We start from the raw sequence: 8,008 nt of genomic DNA on the forward strand, positions 1-8,008 counted from the left end.
TATTGAAATGCACTGCACTTAGAAAATTCACATTTGATCTAACAGTAAATTTATATGTAATTCAGCAGTTAACTTACAATAACATGACTCAGAAGAGAAAATCATGCAGTAAAACATTGCATTGAATGGAGAATGATTCAGTGAAAACATTATTCAGGGTAAGCAATTACTGAGTGAAGATATTATCCACAGCAGACAATTGCTCAGTAAAAATATTATACAGTGCAGGCAAATATTCAAGCAAACATTTGACAAGGACAGCAATTATTCAATAAACAATCATAATTGCACCCAATGGAGCACACTTGCTATAAACAGTACAAATAATTAGCAGACTCCAAGGATGTAACTGTGACTACTTGACTTCTAGCTAATTTACATGGTAGCTAAGCTCTACAGGACAATCTGAATCTGTCAGTGAGGAACGACTTGTTTTTCCTTTTGTCTCTTCAGTTCTAAGAAGTAATATCACAGTTGTATCAATTTTAATAAAGAAGCAAGTGTAACTTCATCCGTTTTCTGGAGTTAGTCAGTTATCCTTTTCCAGAAATGAGCATTACTCACATGATCCCTTGTTTCAATTGCTTTCTTTGCTTTCTACCTCACTTTCTCAATAGCTCTCAGAACTTTTTTTTTTTATTTTGCTTTTCTATCCCCTGCAGTCAGTTTATTTTTCTAATTTCTCCAGTTTTCTGTTTTCAAAACAATTTATTTTTCTTCTTGCCTAAAGACTTTACACATATTCTATTTCTATTTGTAATAAAGCTCCCACTTCTTTCAGTCTCTCAGCAGAAGGAGGCAGCTCTCATTCTCCTTTGGTCCAGAATTACCACTTCTCCTTTTGCTTCACTAACTAGATCAATTATTCTTCTTATGCTGTTCATCTTAAGCACCTCTATTTCCTCTTTTAGACATTCTCAAACCCTTAACTGTTTTCTTTTGATTTAATCCAGGCATTCATTATTTGCTTTCACCAGCATCCATTGTAGCTTCACAAAATACTTCCTTTGTTTGAAAATCTTATAATTTTTATGATTGCTTGGGTGAATGTATAGTTTTGTATTTCTCATCTTGCTCCATTGCTTAATGAGAGATTTTTAAGCAATCCATCTCATCAAATTATGGAATATTCTGTTGCTGAGTTATTTTTGTCCATGAAGATGCTAAATCCTTTCAGCACAGTTTGGTTTTCTAAGCATCTATATTTAGACATACATACCAAAAATGACTTGTACAAAAAAAGAAGTAACAGGACAGTTGTTGGGATCCTGTAACTAGAGTAGCCATATTAATATAATCACACTGACTTCTGTGTTGTAGATTAGGTTGAGTGATGTCAGAATCAAGGTTCTCCAATTTAACTACATCACTAAACAAGTATAAGTATTCTGCTCTTACTTTTAAAGAGAAACTGGCAGCACACTCCAAAGGTATTACTGTATTGAAACAGCAAGGCCAGCAGAATTTAATTATAATATGGTAAAGTAACAAACTATACTAAAAAAGGCACGTGTATTTGTTCAGAAAGTGTCTGCATAGGGATTTACATCACCATAGCTACGTGATGTACTTTTCCCACTAGAGTTCTGCTGGTTGATTTTCCCGTGAAGATAGTCTTTAAATGACGGAACATTAGAAGTGGTATGGGAGCGGTCCTCGAAGTGATAAAAATTCTTCCTTCATTAAAATGTAAAGTTATTAAAGTCTCAAGGAAATCTATGCATTGGAAATGGACTTTTTTAATTTGAATACACCAAGTATTTTCTACCTGTCTCTCTGAGCCTGAGCCCAGCCAAGCAACATCAGAAAATTCTCTTTGACATTTCTTGATTATAATTTGAAATCAAACTGTTTTTAATCAAGTAAGAAGAATTATTTATCATTTTATTAATTACCTTACATACATTTCCAGTCTTAAAATTTCAGAAATGGAGAACAACCAAAGTCATACTACATCTCCCTTACTACCTCTATCATCCTTCTTTCAGCCCAACTTTCCCAAACACTTGCTTGAACCCTATTATCAAAGGAGCTTCAAAAAGGTGAGAAGATTTTTGGGGCCTTATTTATTCCTATATAGCTACAAATCAGGACCAAATTAATACAAAGAAAAGAAAACAGAAAGAAAATATGAGACAACTTAAATGTAAAGAAAGTAAAATACAGAATCTGTATTTTGTTCACTCTGCACGAGCCACGATCACAGGCTTCAACAAATTAATTGCCCCAAACATCTTTTTTTTTCCTCTATTTATTTATTTAATATTTCTTGGAACTCCTCGTATTTCTACTTGTCTGGGATCTTTGTAATCAAATTTGTTACAGGTCTTTACTCACATAAGTCAATTATCTTTAATGTATTTACACTGCTGTAAAGTTATATGCAATCCTAAAAAATTATTTTCAGAAGCTCCTTCTGCACTGGTGATTCTCTGACCTTTTTCTAACTGTAAGGAACAAAGGAAAATTTGTTAAGAAACTTCACTAGTTTTAGTGTCAAGTAAACCAGAAGCCAGATCTGAGTCACTTCTTCCAGTGAGAATCATTCACACCCCATTAAACAGCTACAAGTTGTAGAGTTTGAATCTGACCCCTGATTCACACACCCCATTCATTAGCAAGTGATGTCTCTTTCTTTTCCTTTGGGAAAGGGACTTTATTTTAAACCTTCAGGAGATGGGAATCACATAGAAATTATAATAAAATATACTTGTTCAGTCTTATATTACTTCTCAGCTGATGACTCACAATAAAATATCTCAAAATGTAAGCCAGAAGAGGGTTGGGTTGTCCTGTGTTACAACCTAAGTTTCTGCTAAACTGCTTACAAATATTGCTGATGTCTCTCAGAAAGTATAGATTATAGACAGTATAAGACTGTTTTTCACAGTTAAAGCAATTTCTGCTTGTCTGATTACACTCTCACTCATTTTTTGTGCCCATGTCTTAGGATAAGTACCTGTAGGTACTTGGATACGGTGAGATCATAACTGCACTGGGGTAAAACTACCTGGCTGAAGTACTAGACTGAGACCCAAGAGACAGTTGATACAGCTTCAGTTTAATCAAAATTTTTTCCTCTCACCTTGAACTGATCATATAGGAGTAATGTCAGGGAAACATTTTTGTAGCAGGGATCTAATAAAGCCCTTAATCCGAAGACCATTCATTTTTAGAAAAGATGAGTTCAGATGAGGAGACCCTCAGGGTGAGTAAGGTCAGTCTTATGAGAAAAGACAAAAAAGAAATTGGCTTGTTTAGCTAGCTAAAAGAAAGATGATGTGGGATCTTTACCTGTGTACATATACACAGGTATGCAGAGCTGGGGGTGGGGCAGGAGAAAGAAATTAGGAAGGAAGGAAAACTATTGATGTTAAAGGACAAATTTAATTCAAGACCAATGGATCTGAAGTAATAATGTCTACAATTAAACTAACAGTATACCACAAACTCTCACAGGAGCAGGTCTGCTTTCTGTTAGGAGCTGTGTACAGAAAAATCCCAAAGATGTGATAAAACTGTGGTTATTTGTGGCAGCCCAGACCAAGACTTGATTGTGCAGGGTCTCCACTATGCTAGTTTGTTTAAATATAAACAAATACACGTAAGTGTTATACCATCCTCTTTCACAGTATCCTTTTTGTCTGAACTAAAAGATAGCAACAAGAATCTGTCAGCTTTCTTATTTATCATGTTCTGCTTCTGCCTCAAAGTTCCCCTAATTTCTCACTACCATGACAATCTTCTCTGCTTTCTCTTTGCTCATATTTGCATGGGTGACAGTTGCCGACTATAGTTATGGTCCTTTCAGTGCCCTGTCTTTGTGGTAGCCTGACTTTGTCTCTGTTTCTGTCATGTTCTGATTTGCATTCTTTCCCCTTAAATAGCAAATGTTTGCAGTGCTCAAATTGTATCACTGACCTTCCTTCCTGTTACAAAAACCTTGTTATTTAAGAAATATAAGAATTTATTCAACAGAGAAAAGAATAATATGGAGTAAGGATGTGTGCTGACATTTCAACTCCTCTGAGCTTTTCTGGAAACTCATAGTGACAATATACACCTGCAGTTCTCTGGCAGGCTGATCTTTTTCTTTGTTTCTTTGTCAACTGGGGAATGCCTTTGGCACCTGTGGGCTGACACCCCCCGCAACCTAGATCTAACTTTGCTGTCTTCAGTGAAGCCCTGTTAAAGCAGCCACCAGCCCAGCCCAGTGCCTTAAAACTGTACTCAGAACCTGAGAGACAGGCAAGAAAATATTCAAATAGGCTTTAGAATCTGTTGGAGACAGTTGACCCTCAAACTGGAGAATTTGGCCACTACAGTCTCTCTCATGCCATCCCTGTGTAATGAATGGACCATGGTATAGTCATGGTACTGTCCCAGTCTGACCTCTCTTTGGCAGTCACCAATGCAGAGCAGTGTCAGGATCACAGGGAACCTAGGGAGAGACTAAGACGCCACTTAAAATCAGGATGGAGAAATTTGGCCCATTACATCTGAGCCATTGACTTAATTTTAAATCACAATTCTGCTTTCCACTCAGTGCTATTACTTATGCCGTTGACAAGATAGATGCATAACTGACTGCAGAAGATTGGAAACAGAGAAGACTCAAGTATTTTTCCTAGTAATTTTACTTGCAGATATATTGAGGTGGACACCGGGTCCCAGCTTCTCTTCTAGCTAACTCTTTTATTTAGACCTGTTATTTAATTACTTCTGAGACACCCTTCAGAATATTCTCATGTTATCTAGGATAAATATCAGATCCTCCAACATAATGAGAGTCGTTTTCAGACACAAACCCAGATTAGAGTACCTTCTTTGTAAAAAAGAGCACGGTTCTTTTTAGTTGTCTCCCCACACCCCACCTCTCACTAAAGCAAAACCCACATAAGGATGTAGCAAGCCTACTTCTGCTGTTTCCTTATTATCATTGCACTGGCCTTTTCATCCCTTGATTGGCAGTGCAGGTTTCAGAAGTCCGTTTTGAAATGGTCTAAATGATATAATTATGATCTTCTGTTTTCAAAGGCTGTTTAGCTTTGATGGCTACAGCTTCTATTTCAGGCCTGATCAATACCTTGTGGGTCTAAAAAGTCTTCATTTTTTTCCAAGTCTGTTAGCAAGTTTAATAAAAAATATTTCTAGATCTTGCAAGATTACAAACTTGCCTTTGTTTTCTTTCACATTGGAGGCATAGCACTTTCTAAGGTCATATTTAAGTTTTATTAATTTATTTAAATTCTCAAATTTAATTTGAGAATGAAATGAAATTATCTAAAATTATTTATTTTTTTCAAAACTTTACATGTTCAAATTGTATACCTCAATCTAGGAGAGAAAATGTGGGAATAAGTATAAACTACTCTATTTGGGAACAGCTCTTTTTACCCAGTAAATCCTCCTAGTTGTAGTTCCAAAAGCTGAACTACATATAATCAAGCTAGAATAATCCCATGAACCTCAACCAGCAGTCTTATATGCACAGTAATATATTGGTATGTCCTACAATTTATGTTCTACTTCACTCTTTTGGACCTGAAAAAAGCATAAGAAGAGGTCTCTATCCCCATAATTGGAGCCCCAGCAATTCTTTATCCAGTAATGTGTATTAGACTGTCCAGTGGAGTTCAATAATCTATTGTCCACATTATGTAACTGAGGGTAGAGGAGAAGTATCACATGCCAGCATCTCAAGGTGTTTTTCCTTTCTAATTATTTCTTGTAAAATACAATTATTTTACTACGTCTAGGTGGGAAACCCATTTCAGATTGGACTTAGGTTGCTGGTCAAAATTGCCAGCTTGCCTTCCTTAAAAAGAGACAAAAAAAATCAATAAAGTGTGGCATTTCATGTTATCCAGGATAATGGAAAAGTAAACTAGTCAATAATGGGATCTTGGAGGTAACTAACTCTTGTTTCACACAACATTTTAAGATAAATGTGCTTAATATTTTTATGTGGAATGCCCACAGTTTATGATTTTATATTCCTTCCCATCTGAGGGCGACAGAATCTTGGAAATGCTCTGGAAATGGGATTAGAAGAGAGGTTTAAAAGGTTTAAAAATATTTTTTCACAGTAAAGCAGCATAAAGTTGTCATCAAAGTAAATTTCTTCAAAGGAGTTTCTCTGGATTTTCACTGCCGTAAATGAGAAGTATAGCCCAATGAATGAGAGGCTGCGGTTTGGCTTGCTGTGGGTAATCTATAATCTTACAGAAGTTGGCAAATGTGAACTGTTCTCAGTAAGCAAATGTTTTCACAATTGAGAAGATGCATGTGTCATAGGAGATATTTCTTCACAAGTACAAGAAGACTTTTATTGCTCATTTCCATCTTATTTGCACAAAACGTTTCCAAAACATCTTGCTAGAAAATGGAAATATGTAAAAACACAGAGCTTAAATATTGTCTGTTAGTTTTGTCTTAACTATAGTCTTTGGTGAGCCATTTGTTGGTAACACAGCTGATAATATGTATATTAGGTTTTTTACAAGAGCAAATATGAAGTGGTAAATATCCCTGTAAGTGATTGTGATAATGCAAACAAGACTCATAATTTTGTATACACGATTTTTGCAGGCAAGCTGAGTCACGTAGGATTCTGTTCAGCTGAAGAGCATATTCGCACTTCATTCAAACAAAGCTTACAGAGGTTCAAAGGACAGTTTCACTTGGTGACTTATTCCATTTAAAAAAAAAATATAAAAACCCAGAAAATGAATTTCAATACATCATTTTAGTCTCCTGTGCATTACTAAACCCAACTCAACAGTGTCAAAACCCCTCTCACAGAAACTGTTGCTTAGCCCTTTGGATAGTTGTGGTGATTAATGCAAAAAAAGCTATGGTGGTGTTGGAACTATAGAGTATCCCAACAAAAGATGGGTTACAGTAGTTAATTTTATTTTGAACATTGATTTTCCCAAGGACATGTTGTACGTCAACACCTGACACTTGGTGATCTGAGTTTATTTCTTTTTATTGTGACAGTGAAGGCTGTCGTATGCCCAGAGGCTAGTGTAATGACCCTTAAGAGTGTCTTTGCTTCTGAAAAAGTCAATGTTATGAGACCCTGAGAAAAATTCATTTAGTAAGTATGGCTTCACAAGAAAACTTACTTTGTTCATTCTGCAAATAGTTACTTGCAGCTGTATATGCCAATCTTCAAGTTAAGCTGTTTGTTTCTCTTTGGCATGACAAAAATCTGTGTTTCTCTGTAGCATACCCTCTGGTTCCACCCTCACCTTTTTTTCTATGTTGGCTTCTCTTGACTATAAGATCCAGTGGGGATAAGACTCATATTCCTGTCTTTTTTATCCAGTTTATTATCCTGCTAGTACTAACATACAGAATTGTTTTTTCATAGTTGGGAGCATGAATCAAACTTACACGGTTGGGGATGAAGACGATAAGTAAGAATATTTATTACATCAAGAATATTTTCTATGATCTATCTTAATTATATTGCCAGCTTTTTGGACAGGAACTGGTCTCACCTTTGTTCTGTGATGCACAGCTTGATTATGTGTTGCTGCACAGATAGACCTTAATGGATTGTGGATGCTGACTTCAGACAGATCCTGACCATATTGGAGAAATACAAGAAGCCTGTCAAGCATCTCTATGGCTATTCATAAAGCAAGGAAAATAGCCCAATGTTCAAAGCTTAAATTAATTTAAATCCCCATGTCCAAACTCTCACCCATACTCTGCTGGACTGTGCTGCTAGTCATTAATAATGTTGAACTGTATGAGTCTTCAGATGAAAATAATCTGATGCTTACTATAGAAAGTCGACCTCTTGGGTTTCAGCCTTCCAATGGGTAGTCATAGTACGTTGAGTCATCACAAAAGTCACCCCACTTCTAATGAAAAAGTCAACTGAGTTGTGTAATAGTTTAGCTTCAGTAGAGGGTCTGCAGTTTATATTGCACAATATGAATTGTAAATCATTGGACATTTAATTCTGTTTAGTACAGTCACTGATTAAGACTGA

The sequence above is a fragment of the Athene cunicularia genome (genome assembly GCF_003259725.1).
Source record: "Athene cunicularia isolate RWA chromosome 2 unlocalized genomic scaffold, athCun1 chr2_part1, whole genome shotgun sequence".
NCBI classification, from domain to species: domain Eukaryota; kingdom Metazoa; phylum Chordata; class Aves; order Strigiformes; family Strigidae; genus Athene; species Athene cunicularia.